The sequence below is a fragment of the Sorex fumeus genome, unplaced genomic scaffold (genome assembly GCF_029834395.1).
Source record: "Sorex fumeus unplaced genomic scaffold, SorFum_2.1 ptg000044l, whole genome shotgun sequence".
NCBI classification, from domain to species: Eukaryota; Metazoa; Chordata; class Mammalia; order Eulipotyphla; family Soricidae; genus Sorex; species Sorex fumeus.
In genome coordinates this window covers 188,021-205,568 of record NW_026606101.1, presented here as the reverse complement: position 1 = coordinate 205,568, position 17,548 = coordinate 188,021, and the positions used below count along the sequence as shown (strand labels likewise).

Sequence of the window (17,548 nt, the reverse complement as noted above, 5' to 3'; positions counted from 1 at the left end):
GCGACTGCCTCTGTGGCCTGTGTGTCCCCTTACAATCTGGGGTGAAGGCCCAGGGTCCTACCAGCTCTCAGGGGTCCAGCCACTCTGGAAAAGAAAAGCTTCCGTTCACTGACGGTCCTTTCGTGGCCGGTGGATGGAGGGGCCGGATGCAAGGCTCGGCTCAGCCAGAAGGTGGCACCGACGTATCATCTGAGAACCCTCGCGGCGCCCTGGACCCCAGGGGAAGGGGCCATCCCGCGCTCCCACGACATCCCGCCCTTTGTGTGGTTTTTGTTTGTTTGTTTGTTTGGGGCCCACGCCCGGGAGTGTTCAGGGGGTCTGGCTCTGCATTCAGGAATTACTCCGGGTGGGGCTTAGGGCACCAGAGGGGAAGCTGGGGATTGAACCCTGGCCCACTGCGTGCAGAGCAAACCCCGCCCGCTGTGCTATCGCTAAACCCCCATCCTGGCCTTTGGAGATGAAGCCTTTGCCCCCTGAGCCCCACCAGCTGGACCCTCTGCAGCCAACAACAGCTTCCTACCCTCCCCCATCTGTGTCCCTCTGATGCCCCTACCCCAGTTTTTTCTTTCTTTCTTTCTTTCTTTCTTTCTTTCTTTCTTTCTTTCTTCCTTCCTTCCTTCCTTCCTTCCTTTCTTCTTTTCTTTCTTTTTTTTTTGCTTTTGGGTCACACCCAGTGATGCACAGGGATTCCTCCTGGCTCACACACTCAGGAATTACTCCTGGCGGTGCTCCGGGGACCCTATGGGATGCTTGAATCGAACCCGGGTTGGTCGCGCGCAAGGCACTGTGCTATTGCTCCAGACCCCCCCCACTCCAGTTTCTTGGAACCCCACCTTATATCTGAGGCCCTAGGGCTGACTGACTCGAAGGTCTGTGGGGTTTGAGTTGGGAATGACACTCTTCTGGGTTGACCCCAGCCCCTGGGCTGTGTCCTCCGCTCCTGTCAGCTGAGAGTGTCCAGGGCAGGAGAAGGGGGAAGGCAGGGTCTGTGGCAGAGTGGAGGCACAGCCCCGTGGGCTCCCCTGTGGGCTCCCCCAGACTCGCCCAGTGTGGTCGGGACCCAGGTTTCCACTAGAAGCCTCGTCACGCTCAGATGCTCCTCCGTTCTCCAAACCAAGACGCTTGGTGAAGGCCCAAGAGCGTGTGCTGGGGGCTGGAGCGATAGCACAGCGGGGAGGGTGTTGGCCTTGCACGTGGCCGACCCGGGTTCGATTCCCATTCCCTGAGCACCGCCAGGAGTAATTCCTGAGTGAAGAGCCAGGAGGAACCCCTGAGCATGGCCAGGTGTGACCCCCTCCCTGCCCCCGAAAAATCAGCATGTGCTGGAGGGTTGGTGTCCAAAGAGATGTGGGCTATCAGTAATGGGGGCGGGGTGGTGGTGGCAGGCTTTTGTTTTCCACGGGGGGGGGGGAACTGAGGCTACCAGGAGTGCCAGGCACCAGCAGGCAATGCCCGGCTCCTTCCTTGACTCCCGGTCAGGTGGCTGGCGGGAGCTTCCTGGGGGCGCGGCCGCTGCAGAGCTGGGCAGTCCCCAGCCCACGTGTGTCCCCTCCAAGCTGCATTCGAGTCCCGGGGAACTGAAGTTATTAAAGAGTCTGCCCGGAGGAGCTTCTCTCCCCTAGAGTGATTCTGGCACAGAAAATCACAAACCCGCCTGCAGGGCTGGGAGATACAGTTTTAATTTGTTAAAAAAAAAAAAAGGAAAAGAAACAGAAAAACCCACGCTTGGTCTGGGAGTCTGGAGGAGGGGGTGCTCAGGGGGGCGGGGGCTCTGCTGGGACAGGCAGTGTGGTTTGGGGGGCTTAGGGGGGGCGCGTGCTTACTCCTTGGCCAGCTCTGGGATCTGTGAGATGCCCCCTGCCTGCCCCCCCACGGCCAGTCTCCAGGGCTCTGGCCATCCCCCCCTCCCCCTCTGACTGGCACATCCCCCTGCAAGTCCCCCTGCTAGCCCAGCCCTGTTCCCTCCCCCCCAAGTCGGGTTCCCATAGCCCATCCCTGCACCCCAGTTCTCAGGGTGCACGTGTCACTGTGACGAGGACAGTCGTACCTGTCTCGCCCTGCACACCCCACTCGCAAACGGGGACCCAGACCTTGCGTGTCCCGCACACGCGCCTCCACGTGTGGGGGCCCTGCCGAGCGGCCCTGGAAGCCCCCGACGATGCTTCTCGGCGCCTTCAGAAAGCAGCTGCCGGGCTCCGCGGCAGACACGGCGGCCGTCTCCACGCCAATAAATATAGATCTGGAGCCTGCTTTTTAATTGCTGCATAGGGCTCCGCCGGCAGCTCCGCGGGCGGCCCGAGGCCCCATTGACGGGCCTGGGGGCTTCGCTCTCCTTCCTGCCTCTCTCCCCAGCTGCTCCCGCCCCTCTCCCCTTCCTTCCTCCCCAGAGTCCTGCCTCAGTTTCTCCCTGTTTCCCAGACCTCTCCGCCCTCCTTCACACTCCCTTGCAGCTCGCGGCCCCCTGCGGAAGGGGCGCGGGTCAGTGGTGTCCGGCTCCTGCTCCTGTGTCAGACACGGCTCGTTAGCGTGCCTGTCCCCCCAAGTCGGCGGGCAGGAGCCGCGGCCGCTGCGAGGCCTAATTGAATGTAACTAATTATTCACTCCCTTAACCGGGCCTGGGAGGGACGGCGCTATTCACTGTGAACTGGGGAGACGGGAGCGGCCTGCTGGGGGAGGAACCGAGGAACCGGCCTCAGGGCCGGGGGTGGTGGGGTGAGAAGCCCACGCTCTGGGCCCCTCGCTGGGGGTCCTGGCGGAGAAGAGGAGCTTGCTGGGGACCCCACGGGCTGCTCCCGGGGCCTGGGGCCCAGGTGGGAGCCTTTGGCTTAGGAAGATGGGGGCTCAGGAGTCCTGAGCCGGATGGGCCGGGAGGGTCGGGGCCTGCTCATGGGAGGACGAGGGGGGCTGCTGCAGGCCGACCCCCCGGAGGGGCTTGGTGCACGAAAGGGGGTGCCGTGCAGCCTTCTCCTACAGCGGACTTGCTCCCTTCTAAGCAGCTGCCCCCGGCCCAGGGCAGGCAGAGGCCTCTGGGTCTTTGTCTCTTCGTAGGGGCCACACCTGGTTGTGGGGGACGAACTCAGGGCCTCAGCGTGCTAGAGCCTCCCTGGCCGCCCCGTCCCCAGGGTGTGTTCCTGGCCCCCCAGGACCCTAAAGCACTCCCAGAAACCCCCGGTCTGGCCCTCAGCTCGTCTCTGCTCCGAATCCTCGACTTGGAACCCTCTTCTTTCCTTTGCATGCGAGTGTAGTGTGTGTCTGCATGCAAACGTGTGTGTATATCTATGTGTCAGTGTGTGTCTGCATAGGGATGTCTGCATGTAAGTGGCTGTATATGTGTGTGTGTGTGTATGGTTGTAAGTCCGTGTATGTGCATGTGTGTATCAGTGTGTCTGTGTGTATAAGTATGTGTCTGTATGTGTCTAAATGCGTGTGTGTCTGTTCGTGCATCTGTGTCTGTATAAGTGTGTCCATATGTGTATATGTCCATGTATGCATGTGTCCATGTATGCCCGTGTATGCATGTATGTCCATTCATGTGTGCATATCTGTGTATAAGTGTGTTCATAATATGTATGTGTGTTTGTGCATGTGTGTGTTCATGTATATCTGTGTATGTGTGTATATTCATGTCCGTCTATGTGTATATGTCCATGTATATGTGTCCGTGTGTGTATGCATGTGTTCGTGAAAGTCCATGTACATGTGTGTCCATGTATGTTTGTGTCTGTCCATGTATGTGTGCATGTCCATGTTTGTGTGTCCGTATGTGTGCATGTGTGTGTATGTCTGTGTATGTGTGTATGTCCGTGTATATCCATGTATATGTGTCTATGCATGTTCGTGTATGTGTGTATTTGTGTATGTTTCTATGTGTGTCTGTGCATGTGTATATGTTGGTGTGTGTTTCCATGTGTGCACTGTGTGTGTGTGCATGTGTGTCGGGGGGTGATCTGCCCACCATTTCTCACATGTTTCCCCCTTGGGTCCTGACACTCTCCGTGTGGCTGGGAGCAGGGCAGTTGTAGGAAGGCCGAGTGAGTGCCCGGGGACACGGCAGGTACCCATTTTTGCCTCCTCTGGAGGGGCTGGCGCATGCCAGCATTGGGCTGGGCAGGGCAGCAGTGCAGTGGCCCTGGCTACCCGTTTCCTTTTGTTCCTGGTTGGGGGGTGATTGTGCCCAAAGATTCAAGCTTATTTATTTCATTTTGCTTCTGGGGGACCCCCCGTGGTGTTGAGGGCTTACTCCTGGCTCTGTACTCAGGGATCACTCCTGGCAGCCTGAGGAACCCTGGGAGGGGCTGGGGACTCTGCAAGGCCCCTCCCGGCTGCACTGTCTCTCTGGCTCTGTGAGCTTTTGGGGGGCTGGGAAATGGGAGTGGACCACACTGGCTGTGCCTCGAACTGACCCCTGGCTCTGTACTCGGGTCACTCCTGGAGGAGCTTGGGGGACGCTCTGTGGGGCCATGGCTGGGCCCGCTGCAGCTGTGTGCAGGACGAGGGCCCTCCTGGCTAGATTATCCCCAGCTCCCGTCAAGCGTTTTTGCTGCAGACTTTGGCTTCTAGGTTCCCTTGAAGTACCTCCCTCCTGCTCAGGGAACTCGCCCTTTTCCATGACCCAATCCAGCCAAAGCCCACCCTGTCCGCAAGGCTGATGGAGCCCCCAGGATGCACAAACAGGCAGTGGGGAGGGGATTCGGCTCAATGATGGAGAGAGGCACCGGCTGCCCCTGCGTGCTAGGGGCCGGAGGGACAGTGGGCACATCAGCTGCCCACAGCAGCCGGGACCTGAGGTCAGAGCAGCCTGGGGGTTCCCCAGCCCAGCACCCCTTCCCACGGCCACCATCCTGAGCTGCCCCGTGCAGAGTGAGGTTTGCGACCTTCTTCCAGCTGAACAGCTTAGCCTGATGCCGGCAGCCACTGAGGATCGGGGCGGGCGGTGGGCGTGAGCACGTGCGGGAAGCCTCTGAGGTCCCGTGCAGAAGCTGCATGCAGCCCCCGGAGTCCAGGGCAGGGCCAAGCCAGCCGGGAGAGCTGCGGACTCCCAGCCAGGGTGGGTGGTGGTGGCACCGTCATCCATGCAGAGTCTCTGTGCCTGGGGAGGGGGCTCCTAGACTGTGCGGGGGATGGGTGGGCTGCGGTATGGGGGCCCAAGGAGCCCACGCCAGACAGGTGCATACGGCACAGGTGGCCACCCCAGGGGACAAGCCCTATGCCAAGGTCCACGTGCCAGCGCCCTCCCGCCTCCCCTCCCGCCGCAGACAGCTGGCAAGGCCCCCACCCACCCCGTCCCGTCACGGCACCGGAAGTGGACGCGGCCAGCAGCTGGGATGAGATCATTCGGCCAGAGGACCCGGGAGCCCGGACTGCAGGAGGCCCCAGGACAGGCTCTCCCCTGTCTGGAACCCGGGCACCGGGGAGGGAGAGGAGGCCGGGCAGCGCCCGGAGCTGGTGCAGGCGGGATGGATGGCGGCAGCTGCCCTGGGCCACACACAGCGGGTGTGCGGGAGCCAGATCGAGACGCGCTGGAAATGAGATTTGCCGCGTTATCTGTGCTTGCTCAGGCCCAGGGCCCAGGGCACTAAGCCGGCCAAGGAGCTGAGGGGAGCGGAGGGGCTGGGGGCAGGGAGGGGGTGGGCTGGAGCGAGCGTTTGCTGGAGCATGTGCACGTGTGCACGTGTGTGCGTGTGTGTGCACGTGTGTGGGTGCATGTGCATGTGTCTATGCAGTCGTGTGTGTGTATGGTTGCATGTACACATGTACGTGTGTGTATGTGTGTGTGCACGTGTGCGTGTGTGTATTATGGGTGCATGGCACGTGTGCCTGTGTGTGTGTGGTGTGTGTGCATGCTTGTGTATGTGCGTGTATGTGCATGTGGGTGCACGTGTGGGTGTAGGTGTCTGTGTGTGTGCTTGTGTGTGTGTATGGGGCATGTGCACATGTGTGTGGTGTGTGTGTGTACAGGCATGTGTGTATGGTGCATGTGCACATGTGAGTGTGGGTGGGGTGTGTGTGTGGGGGGGGATGGTGCATGTGTGTGTACATGCGTGTGCGGGTAGGTGTCAGGATCACTTGGGTGCATGTGGTTTTACCTCCAGAAGAGAGCGTGTATATTTTCTGGCTTAGTCCTTTAGAATGCCTGGAACGGTTTTGCTTTCCGCTCACACATCTCGTGTGTGTGTGTGTGTGTGTGTGTGTGTGTGTGTGTACGACACCCTGTGATTTTTCTGTGTACATGCCCCTGTTGCCCCAGGGGGCAGAGTGGGGCTGGGGGCGTTCAGGGCCCTGGTGGGGCAGATCTGGGCATCTTCCAGGAGCCCCGGCCTGGCAGGGAACAAAGGGGCAATCAACCGAGAGGCAGGAGAGCGCGGGCTGATTGAGGAAGAGCGATTAGCAAGGAGCCCCCTGGGGCCGGCAGGGGGGGCGCAGGGGGCTTCCTGATTGGGGAGCAGGTGCAGCTGGGCCTACCTGAGCGGCAGGAGGGCAGGCGGGGCGGGCGGGGGCAGGGGGCCCTCGCACAGGGACTGGGGCAGTGGCGGCGGAGGGCAGCAGGTCCTGGGCACGGCTGGCCGGAGTCTGCGGCCGTGCCCGCCTACCCCCTGCGGCCTCTGTGGCCCCAAGGCCTCACCCCCTGAGCCTCACCTCCCTTAGGACTCACCTCCCGGTGGGGCCCTCACTTGCCCCGTGGTCTCACCTGCCCGCTGGTCTCACCTCCTCCTGGGCTCACTTCCCTATGCTCTCACCTACCCCATGGTCCCGGAAGCATCTGCGCCCTCAGCCAGGGTGAGCACTGAGGAACCGAGGGGCTGGCGAAAGTGCGGCCCCTCTCAGTGGGGGCGGGCAGGGGTCTCCACAGCACTGGGGCAGGGACGGAAGCTGCAGAAAGACCCTTGGTGGGGACCAGAGGCTCCAAATGTATTTAGCCTGCCGTCCCCCTTTTCAGAAAAATAAATAGATAAATAAATAAATCGAAACCCATCATTCAGCAGCCTTCTGGAAATCTACCTCCTCCCAATCTCCACGCAGAAAGCAGCCCTGCCTCCTGGCTTTGGGACAGAGAGGCAGGGACAGAAGGGGCTTCCTGGGGATGGGGGTGGGGGGAGGAGATGAAATGCCCATCACGGGGCGTTCAAGGGAGGGGCTTTTGTGTGGGCAGGGGCTGAGTCAGACCCCCGGCGTTCCCAGCCCCCTGTTCGCACACTGTGCGGCCTTGGACTGCATCCTGATCTCCCTGTAAGATGCAGGGGTGGGGGCCGGAGGGATAGCACAGCGGGGAGGGCGTTTGCCTTGCATGCGGCCGCCCCCGGTTCGATTCCCAGCATCCCATATGGTCCCCCGAGCACTGCCAGGAGTGATTCCTGAGTTCAGAGCCAGGAGGAACCCCTGAGCATCACTAGTGTGACCCAAAAAGCAAAAAAAAAAAAAGAAACGGGGTGGATGGGCGACAGGGGTGAGGTGTCATGATGGCAAGACCCACTCCCATCTGAGTCCGTGCATTGGGGGCACAAAGCTGGAGTGACGGGGGTGAGGGTCTGTGCCTGGATGGGGTCACTGGAGAGGAGGCAGAGACATGCTGGAAGGTCCAGCGTTGGCTTGAGTCCCCTCCAGGGCTCTCTCTGCTTCCGTCCCCAGCAGGCTCTGGGGGTCACTGCTCATCCCTCTGGACTGTCCGTCTGTCCCCCCCCCGGCCCCTCATCAGGCCACGTCACCTCCCCCTGCTCCCCCTTCGCCCACGGAAGTGGCTCGTCAGGTTCCCAGGTGGACGGGGTAGGGAGTCCAGGGCCGGTGTCTCTGGGGCATGTCCCTGTTCTCCCAAGGGAGTCATCTCCGGTGGGGGCCGGACTGCCCTGCACACGTCAGGCTAAGGGGACGCAGTGCAGACTGGAGGCATGAGTGAGGGTCGCTCCCGGGCACCCGGATGGTCCTCTGAGCCGTGAGCCCTGGACCAGCAGTGACAACAGCGGTGGACAGAGCTCAGCTGGCGGCCTCCAGACAGGCTCTCCCCTCCGTGTCCCTCTGCAAGCCCCTTCTTCCCGCAGCCCCTCAACCTCACCCTCCCTTCCTCCCCTGCCTCCTGGGTTGCCCCTTCCTCCCAGCCCCGCCCCTGGGGTTGCGTCTTCTCTGGGGCTGGTCCCAGCCCGTCTGGTTCCCGGGATGCCCCATCCATCCACCACTCAAGGGTCCCAGATGCGTTTCTCCAGGCTCTGAATGCTTCCAGCTGTCTGTGGAGAACCCTCCACCTGCTCTCTCCCTTGAGTCCACCATGGGGCCGCGGTTAGCCTGCCTCTACCTCCGCTCTTGTCCGTCTGTCTCAGTCTATGGTCAGAACTTGTCCCTTTTTTGGGAGGTCACAACCAGTGATGCTCAGGGGTTACTTCTGGCTCATGCACTCAGGAATCTCTCCTGGTGGTGCTCAAGGGACCATATGAGATGCTGGAGATCAACTGGGTCGGCCACGTGCAAGGCAAACGCCTTCTCTGCTGTGCTATGGCTCCAAGATCCAGGACTTGTCCTTGATGCTGCTCTGCCCTGCCTGCCCCATCAGTGTGTCTGAGGTCACTATCCTCTCCATGCTTCCAGCCTGGTCCAGCCATGGTCTCCCGGCCTTCACCTGCGTGTGCCAGTGACCTCAGTACTGGTGCCCTGGGCACCCTGCCTCAGACCCCCTGTAGCAACTGCAGGGGCCTTTAAAACATGAATCAGATTCCATCAACTCCACTCCTTAAGCCTCAAGGAGGTGAGTGTACGCATCCCATCCTGTATGCTGTTCCACTCCCCTCCCCTCCCCCTCCCTCCCCTCCCCCCTTCCCTCCCCTCCCCCCCTCCCCTTCCCTCTCCTCCCCTTCCTTTCTCTTCCCCTTTTTTTAGGTGGTGGCCTCACCAGGCAATGCTCAGGGGTCAGTCCTGGCTCTGCACTCAGGACTCCTGGTGATGGTCAGGAGACCATCTGGGATGCCAGGGATCAAACCCAGGTCAACCACATGCCAGGCAAACACCCTCCCCGCTGTCCTGTCGTTTCAGCCCGCCGCCCTTTCTTCTCTTGGATGTTCACTGGCCTCTTCATGTTCTCAGCATGATGTGACTTTTTTGATTTGTTTGTTTGTTTGGGGGCCGCACTCAACGATGCTCAGGGGTTCCTCCTGGCTCTGCCCTCAGGAATCACTCCTGGCGGGGCTCAGGGGACCATATAGGATGTCGGGGACTCAACCTGGCTGGCCGTGTGAAGGCAATTCCCAACCCCGCTGTGCTATGGCTCCAATGTCCTGAATGTGACATTTTTATTGGCTTCATTTGTTAGGTTGTTGCTTTCCCTGTATAGTTAGTTATAAATCAGAAAATTGAGTTAGTAGCGAGTTTTGCAGTGTTGTTACCTGTCTTGATCCTGGCTCTATTCCTGGTGCTGAGAGTCATACGTGGGACTTTGAGGATTGTTAAGTGTTTGCTGTTTGAGTTGACGCTTTGTACTTTTTCCTGGTTATTTATTTTTTTATAAGTATTTCTGGTTTATGACAGGTGTCACTGCTTTTTCCATTTTTAGATAATGATACAAGATTTTCTTCTAAGGATACAGAAAAAAGTATCATATGATTTCTATCCAGAATATATAAAGAAGTCTGTATGTGTCTATGTGTGTCTGTATGTCTCTGTGTGTCTGTGTGTGTCTGTGTGTGTCGTCTGTATGTCTGTGTGTGTCTGTATGTCTGTGTATGTCTGTGTGTTTGTGTGTCTGTGTGTGTCTGTGTGTCTGTATGTCTGTGTGTTTGTGTGTGTCTGTATGTCTGTGTGTGTCTGTGTGCGTCTGTTTGTGTCTGTATGTCTGTATGTGTCTGTGTGTGTCTGTATGTCTGTGTATGTCTGTGTGTGTCTGTGTGTCTGTGTGTGTCTGTATGTCTGTGTGTGTCTGTGTGTGTCTGTGTATCTGTGTGTCTGTGTGTGTCTGTGTGTGTCTCTGTGTTTCTGTGTCTTTGTGTGTATCTGTATGTGTCTGTGTGTGTCTGCATGTGTCTGTGTGTGTGTGCATGTGTCTGTGTGTGTTTGTGCATGTGTCTGTGTGTGTCTGCGTGTGTCTGTGTCTGTGGTGCTGGCCATCCAGGGCAGCAGGGCAAGAGTCTCGCTGCTGAGTGGGGCAAGGAGTGGCTCTCCGGCCGACGGCACCTGCCTTGCCAGTGTGAGTCTGCCCCTCTGGGGTGCTTCCGTGCGCTGGGCACAGTTCCAGTGACCCTCGCGTGCTACACTAAGAGTGTGATCTCCGCGCAGTCAGGCGTGTGAGTCCCATGCAGAAGTGTCCTGCCCCGCACGCATTCCCGGTGTGTGAGCCTTTGCAGGCATCACAGCAGCCCCCGGAAGGGGAACAGTCTAGAGCTCCACAAGGAGAGCAAAACCCCCAGGAAGCTCCAGGCCAAGCTCTACAGCCTGGGCCGTGATCCCCGCCCAGAGCACCACAACCAAATGTGTGTGTCTGGGTCGTGGCAACCACTGTGAACGAAAGGGGAGGGAAGGGGAGCTGGAGAGATGTACAGAGGCAGGGCGCTTGCCTTGCACGCGACTGGCCCAGGTTTGATGCCCGGCACCCCACACGGTCCCAAGAGCACTGAGTGAGACCATACGGGCGGGGTTCCTGAGCACAGAGCTAGGAGTAGGCCCTGAGCACCGCTGAGTGTGGCACCAAAACAAAAAAAAACAAAAAAGGTGTGTGTATGTGGGGGAATGAGAACAAAAAAAAAAACGAGTTAAGGATTCGAAGAGATGCTTCTTAAAGACATGGAAATGGTCCAGAAACACACACAAAAGTGTCGAACATTATTAGTCATTAGGGAAACGCAAATCAAAATCACTACAAAAGACTATTTAAAATCCATTAAAATTTAGCGTCTAGGATAGTTAGGAGAAAATGAAAAAGACAATAACCACTGTTGACCAGGATATAGAGAAATTGGAGCACTTAGACATTCTGATGGGGCTTGCCTGGGGCGGGGAGAAGCAGAATCAGACAGACACTTGGAAAAGAATCTAGAAGCTCCTTAAAACAGTTTTCATGGAGGCCCAGAGAGATAATCCAGAGGGTAAGGTGCGGGGTTTGATCCCTGGGGCCCCCATGTGGTCTCTTGAACCCCGCCAGAAGTCATCCCTGATCACAGAGCCAGGAGTAAGCCCTGAGCACTGCCAGGTGGATCCCCTCCAGCCCCCAAACAAATAAACAAACAAGTTTGTCAGACACAGCCAAGCATTTCCACTCCTAGGTAAGTGACCAAGAGAACGGAAATTGTGTTCATAAAAAAAACATGTACATGAAGTTCAACAGCTGCATTCGAAAGAGCCAATAAGGAGAAGTGAAATGTTTCCAGCTGAGGACTGAAGATCCCTGGTCTCCCTGCCAACGGACGATCACTCAGCAGCCCAGAGGAAGAAGCGTTATGGGCAAGCGGCACCTCGGGTGAATCTTGAAACCAGCTTCTCCCTGGGAGAAGCTAGACAGGGGCTGGGGTATAGTCAGAGGTCTTGCATGAGGCCGACCCCAGCTTAATCCCAAACACCACATACATTCCTCCAAGCGCCTCTAGGGGTCACTCCTGAGCACTCCCAGGTATGGCCCAACCCTTAACCCCCAACCTCACTCCTGGGGGGGGTGGGGAAGGGAAAAACCAAATGCAAAGGCATTTGCGATAAGCTTATTTTTCTTTTTTCTTTTCTTTTTTTCCAATTTATTTCACTTTTTCTTTTTTTTTTTTTGGGTCACACCCAGCAATGCTCAGGGGTTACTCCTGGCTTTGCACTCAGGAATTATTCCTGGCGGTGCTTGGGGGACCATATGGGATGCTGGGGATTGAACCTGGGTCGGCCGTGTGCAAGGCAAACACCTTACCCGCTGTGCTATCGCTCTGGCCCAATAAGCTTATCTTTCATGAAGTATCCCAAATAGACACATACACAGCAAGAAGTAGATGAGTGATGGCCAGGTGTGGTGGTGGGTGGGTGTGGGGGGGGACAGGAAGTGGCCGATAACCAATGCAGGATTCTTTTCTGGGTGATGAAAATGCTCAGAAATTAGGTGCTGGGATGGGAAACGGAGTGACGGTATAGCGGATAGGATGCTTACCTTTCACGTGGCCCCTGGGTTCGATCCTCTGCATCACATTTGTAGGTCCCTGAGACCACCAAGGGTGCTCCCTGAGTGCAGAGTCAGGAGTAAGTCCTGAGCATTGCTGGGCACGACCCAAAAATTAAAAAAAAAATAGATAATGGGAATGTTCGTTTATCACTATAAATAGGCTTTAAAAAACCCATCACACATTGCAATGCATACTTTGAATTCTTTACTTATTTATTAGGGTGTTTGGGCTATAAGGTGGTGCTCAGGGAGCACTTCTGGCTCCTATGCAGTGCCAGGAATCGAACCAGGGTCTGCAACATGCAAGGCAAGTGCCTTAATCCCTGTATTATTTCTCCCTCCCCTGAAATGTACATTTAATTTTTTTTTCTTTTTGGGTCACACCCGTCGATGCTCAGGGTTTCCTCCTGGCTCTGCACTCAGGAATCAGCCCCGGCAGTGCTCGGGGAACCCTACGGGATGCTGGGAATTGAACCCCAGTTGGCCGCGTGCAAGGCAAATGCCTTACCTGCTATGCTATTGCTCCAGCCCTGAAATGCACATTTTAAAAGGATGGATATTATGCTACATGACTGTATCTCACTGATGGTGTGAAGAAAATACAGTGAAAAGTGATCATGAAAAGAAAAAGCGTATTTAAGTGCGTCAATGGTTTTGATCCAGAGACTCAGCAGTGAATCTCAGAAGACAGCAGCTTATTGGAAATTTCTCTGGACTCTGTGCTGAGCTGATTTCACCAGGGCACCTCAGATGGAGTGGGCATCCCCTCTCCACCCACTCCAGATGAACCCCTGGTGGCCACAAACTTGCAGAAGAAAAACCCAGGTACGTGGGGCCAGGGACTGAAGACTCCAGGCCACATGGTGGCAGCTGGGGCAGGCCATTCATTCCTATCTCCCTGCCCCGTTGAGGTCCTGGCTGTCACGCCCACGAACTGCCTCTGGGCACCATCTCAGCACGTTAGCAGCCTTGATCCAGAGACTCACAAATGAATCTCAGAATGAACTAGAAATGTCTCTGGACCGCAATGATTTACAATTTTAGAATTCCAGGACTGTGTGGCCACAAAAGCGGCCATGCAGCCTCTCATGATATTCATAATAAGGTAAAGTTAAAAGGTAAAGGCCCTCCCGTTGATCGTCGATTTGCTCGAGCGGGCCCAGTAACGTCTCCATTGGAGACTTTGTTGTTACTGTGTCTGGCATCTCGAATACGTCACGGGGAGCTTGCCAGGCCCTGCCGTGCGGGCGAGATACTCTCGGTAGCTTGCTGGGCTCTCTGAGAGGGGCAGAGGAATCGAACTCGGGTCGGCCATGTTGGCCGATTGTAAGGCGAACGCCCTACCACTGTGCTATCGCTTTAGCCCATTCATAATAAACAATAGAAAATAAAGTAACTAAAGTATCTAGCTTCTGCCTGTGGCAGGCAGGCTTGAATGGTGTGTGTGTGTGGTGGGGGGGGGGGTGGAATTTGAAATAATGGTTATGGGAAGGTGTTGAATGGTGGGGGGATTGGTGTTGAAATCTTGAATGTAATCAATTAATGTCAACAACCTTATGAAAATACAATTTTAAAATTAAAAAGAAAAGATAAAGCCAGTGGCCAAAGGGAGAGGACAGGGGTGCGGGTGGAGGTGCTGGCCTTGCCCACAGCCTACCTGGGTGTGACTCCGCCACCACCGATGGCTCCTCTGAGCCCTGCCGGAGTGACCCCTGAGCTCAGAGCTGGAGTAAGGCTGAGCACTGCCGGGGTGAAAAGCAAACACGAACAACGAAGGAGAGAAGTCCAGGATGGGGGAGGAAAGCGGGAAGGCGGAGCCGAGGAGTGGAAGGGTCACAGCGGGCAGGCGTGGGGGGAAGACGAGACGGTGTGAGCTTCACAACTTCGAGGTCACACTCAGCCTCACGCCCACGTCACACTCAGTCTCACACCACGTCACACTGAGCCTTATGTCCAAGTCACACTCAGCCTCATGCCCACGTCACACTCAGCCTCACGCCCACGTCACACTCATTCTTACACCCAGGTCACACTCGGCCTGCGCCCAGGCTAGACGTGCCGTCTCCTCCCGCAGCAGCAAAGGCCCCTCTTGGGCGGGTGGGGAAACGGATTATGTGGCCTGGGGACAGGCAGCCGGGAGCAGCGGCCTCATGAGGGGGCTAGGCCAGGACTGGAGTTTTCCAGGCCTCAGTTAGGGCCCATAACACACACACATGTGCACGTGCGCACACACACATGCACACATGTGCACACACATGCACACACTCTCACATGCACACACGCACACGGCACACATATACTTGTACACACACATGCACACACATGCACATACTCATGCATACTCCCCTTGTGTGTGCGGATACACACACGCACACACACACACACACACACACGCAAACACACACACGCACCCCTGGTTACTTTGTTTTCAGACGGCTGGTCAGCCCTGGTGATGGTCCAGGATGGCCGTGTGCGTGGGCTGTCCGCGCCTGTCCCCAGCACGGGAGCACGGCTTGGCTCCTGGAGCCGCTCAATAAGTGCTTATCGAACGCGGGGATTTATGGGTCTGTCTCCTTTGCTTAACGGAGTTATTTAAAGTTGGGGAATGGCCGGATTCATCACCGGGTCCTCAGGGCCTAGCACGGAGCTTGGCGTGCACAAGCTGCTTGTAAATATTTTAAGAATAAGTGAGGGAATGAATGAACGCTCTCCCCAGCGGAGGACACGTTCCTGAAAGCGGTGGTTGTCTGTTGGGGGTCCCCAGGGCCCCACACATCGCCTGGAAGAGACCAGACACTACATTGAGGTCAGTCAGGCGAGCGTGACCTCAGCCTGGGCCCCAGCTGGCCCCTGGAGGAGGCTAAAGCCGGCTAACGCCAGCATTCTGTCTGTGACCGCGGCCCCGGGGTGGGCCGGCCAAGCGGCTCCGGTTCTAGACTCAGGCTGTGCCAACAGGGTCCACTGGCTGTGTGGGGTCCTGGGAGAGCGGGACCAGCCTGGCAGGCGGCAGGAGGGTCAGAGACCACGCCCCTTCGCACCAGGCCCACCCTTCTTTGGACACTGGCAGGCAGTTCCTCCAATGAGGTCTGGGCACAGCTGGGGGGGGGGGACGGGACAGATGGTGGAAGCCGAGGAAACCCCCATGTTCTCCTCCATCTGTTAGGTTTAATTGACTTCCTGCAGAAATTAAAAAAGAAAAAAAAACACAGTTGCAGGGATGCAATTGCTAGCTAAAAGGCCCTCTGATTAGATAGACAAATATTTACCAATTATGCCTGACCCTGTCCCTCTTATGTCTGCAAACTCCCGTCACCATGACACCCAGCTGGTGGCTCTGCCACCCAACGCTGTCCTGGAGCTCAGACCCTCTGAGGCAGCCCGGGAAGGAGCAAACACAGTCGTTCAGCAAACGCTCACCTGAGCGGGTGGTTCAGCCTCAGTTCTGGGAGCTGGAGCAGGCGTTTCCAGGGCTGGTGGTTCAGGCTGTGAGCTGACAACGGTTCTCTCCTTAGGGCAGGGGTGCCTGTCCTCTGGCCCCTGGTGCGGGTGCACAGGGGGCGTTCGCTAACCAAACCGTGTCCTGAGCCGGCACCTGTGGGGGGGGGGGGGGCGCCTTCCACCCCCATCCATGCGGGTGGACTAGTGACGGCTCTGTAGACACGAACAGGATTTTGTTCTGAGCTTTTAAACTCAAGGGGGAGAAAAATAGATCTCTGATGAGAAAACAGTTCCTTGGAAGCATTTATTGGGCACTCAGTGTTTGCCCAGCTTGGAGATAAGTGCTGAGGAGGGAGAGACAAGTAACAAAGTAACATCCATTTCTGCCCTCCGGGAGCCCGTCTGGTCAGGAGATGGAGGTGTGCTCCCCCTCTACCTCCCCACCCCTCCGCCCCCTGGCCCCCACCTTCTCTGCTCAGAGCTCTCCTGTGCAGTACCTACCTGGGAGGGAAGAGCCACCGGCTGCATCGACTTCCTGGCTCGCCGATGTCCTGGCTGTACCACCTAGAGCCAGCTACCTCACCTCTCTGTGCCTTGGGTTTCCTTCTGTGAATTAGAGCAAGCGATGCATCTTAAAGGTATAATTAAATGAGTTTATGCAATGTACTCAGGTGTGGCAGGGAGTATTTTTTTTTCTTTTTGGGTCACACCCGGAGATGCACAGGGGTTACTCCTGGCTTTGCACTCAGGAATTACTCCTGGCGGTGCTCAGGGGACCCTATGGGATGCTGGGAATCGAACCTGGGTCGGCTGTGTGCAAGGCAAAGGCCCTCCCTGCTGTGCTATCGCTCCAGCCCCCAGGGAGTGTTTTTTAAAAATGTTTTTGGGGTGATACTTAGGAGCGGATGTGCAGTTTTTTGTTTTTTTTTGGGGGGGGGCCACACCTGGCGGCGTTCAGCAGGGCTTATTCTTGAGTTCGGTGCTCAGGGATCACTCTTGGCAGTGCTCAGAAGACTCTCTGGGTTGCCAGCGATCAAGTTCAGGTTGGGCACTTACCAGGCGAGCTCCTTCCTCAATGTTCTCTCTCTCCAGCCCCTATTCTCAGTTTTTGGAGAAATCTCATCTTCATCCTGGCCCCACAGAGCCTGAGCCAGTTCACATTCCCACCACAGTGAACGATCAAGTCCAGTGAATGAGTTTGGGGTGGGGTTGTCCTCATTCTAGCTCCGTCTTACTTGACCAACCACTTCATTGAAAATCTCAGCTTCGGGGCTGGAGCGATAGCACAGTGGGGAGGGCGTTTGTCTGCCTTGCACGGGGCCGACCCAGGTTCGAATCTCAGCATCCCATAGGGTCCTTTGAGCACCGCCAGGAGTCATTCCTGAGTGCATGAGCCAGGAGGAACCCCTGAGCATCGTCAGGTGTGACCCAAAAAGGCAAAAAGCAAAAAAAAAAAAAAAAAAACCCACAAAAAATAAAAAAAAAAAGAAAATCCCAGCTTTGCTCTTCCTGGGGCTCAGGCTGGGGTTCTCGGGGCCTGCTGTGGGCAGTAGAGGGTTGGGGGGCATGGTGGCAGGAGGTTATTGGCATTACGGTGTCACTTTGGCACCCAGGTTTCACCTCACCAGAGCGTGCGTGGTGAGCCAAGGCCCCCCGGCTCTGGGTGCTAAGTCTCGTCCCCTGCCACAGCCAAAGCTGTGGGTGGTTCTCAAGCAGCGTGGGAGGCTGGGGGTGTTTGAAGCCCGGGCGGGGCCCCGGCCTGCTCTCCCTGTCCAGGAAGCGAGGTAGTGAGTCCCCCGACACTGGAGGTATGCGCAGGGGTGGGGCTGACTCCGAGGGGTCAGTTCTGACAGCCAGACTCTGGCGGTGAAGGCGGGTGACCTCCCTCTGGGGACAAGTTTCCCAGGTCAACTGGACAGGCCTAAGGAAGACAGGCTGGCCCATCACAGCACTGGGGGTCAGGATCACTGGGGACAGAAGAGACACCCCCATCCCCTCCCTGCCCAG

At 57.0% G+C, this 17,548-nt stretch overlaps 1 non-coding gene across 1 annotated transcript; it reads right to left on the bottom strand.

Annotated features, from left to right (window-relative positions):
* Window positions 1–17,138: 17,138 nt before the first annotated feature.
* LOC130030905 (small nucleolar RNA ACA64) lies at window positions 17,139–17,258 on the bottom strand. Its single transcript, XR_008793564.1, has one exon. It is a non-coding gene; the product is annotated as a small nucleolar RNA ACA64 (small nucleolar RNA).
* Between the last annotated feature and the right edge of the window lie 290 nt (window positions 17,259–17,548).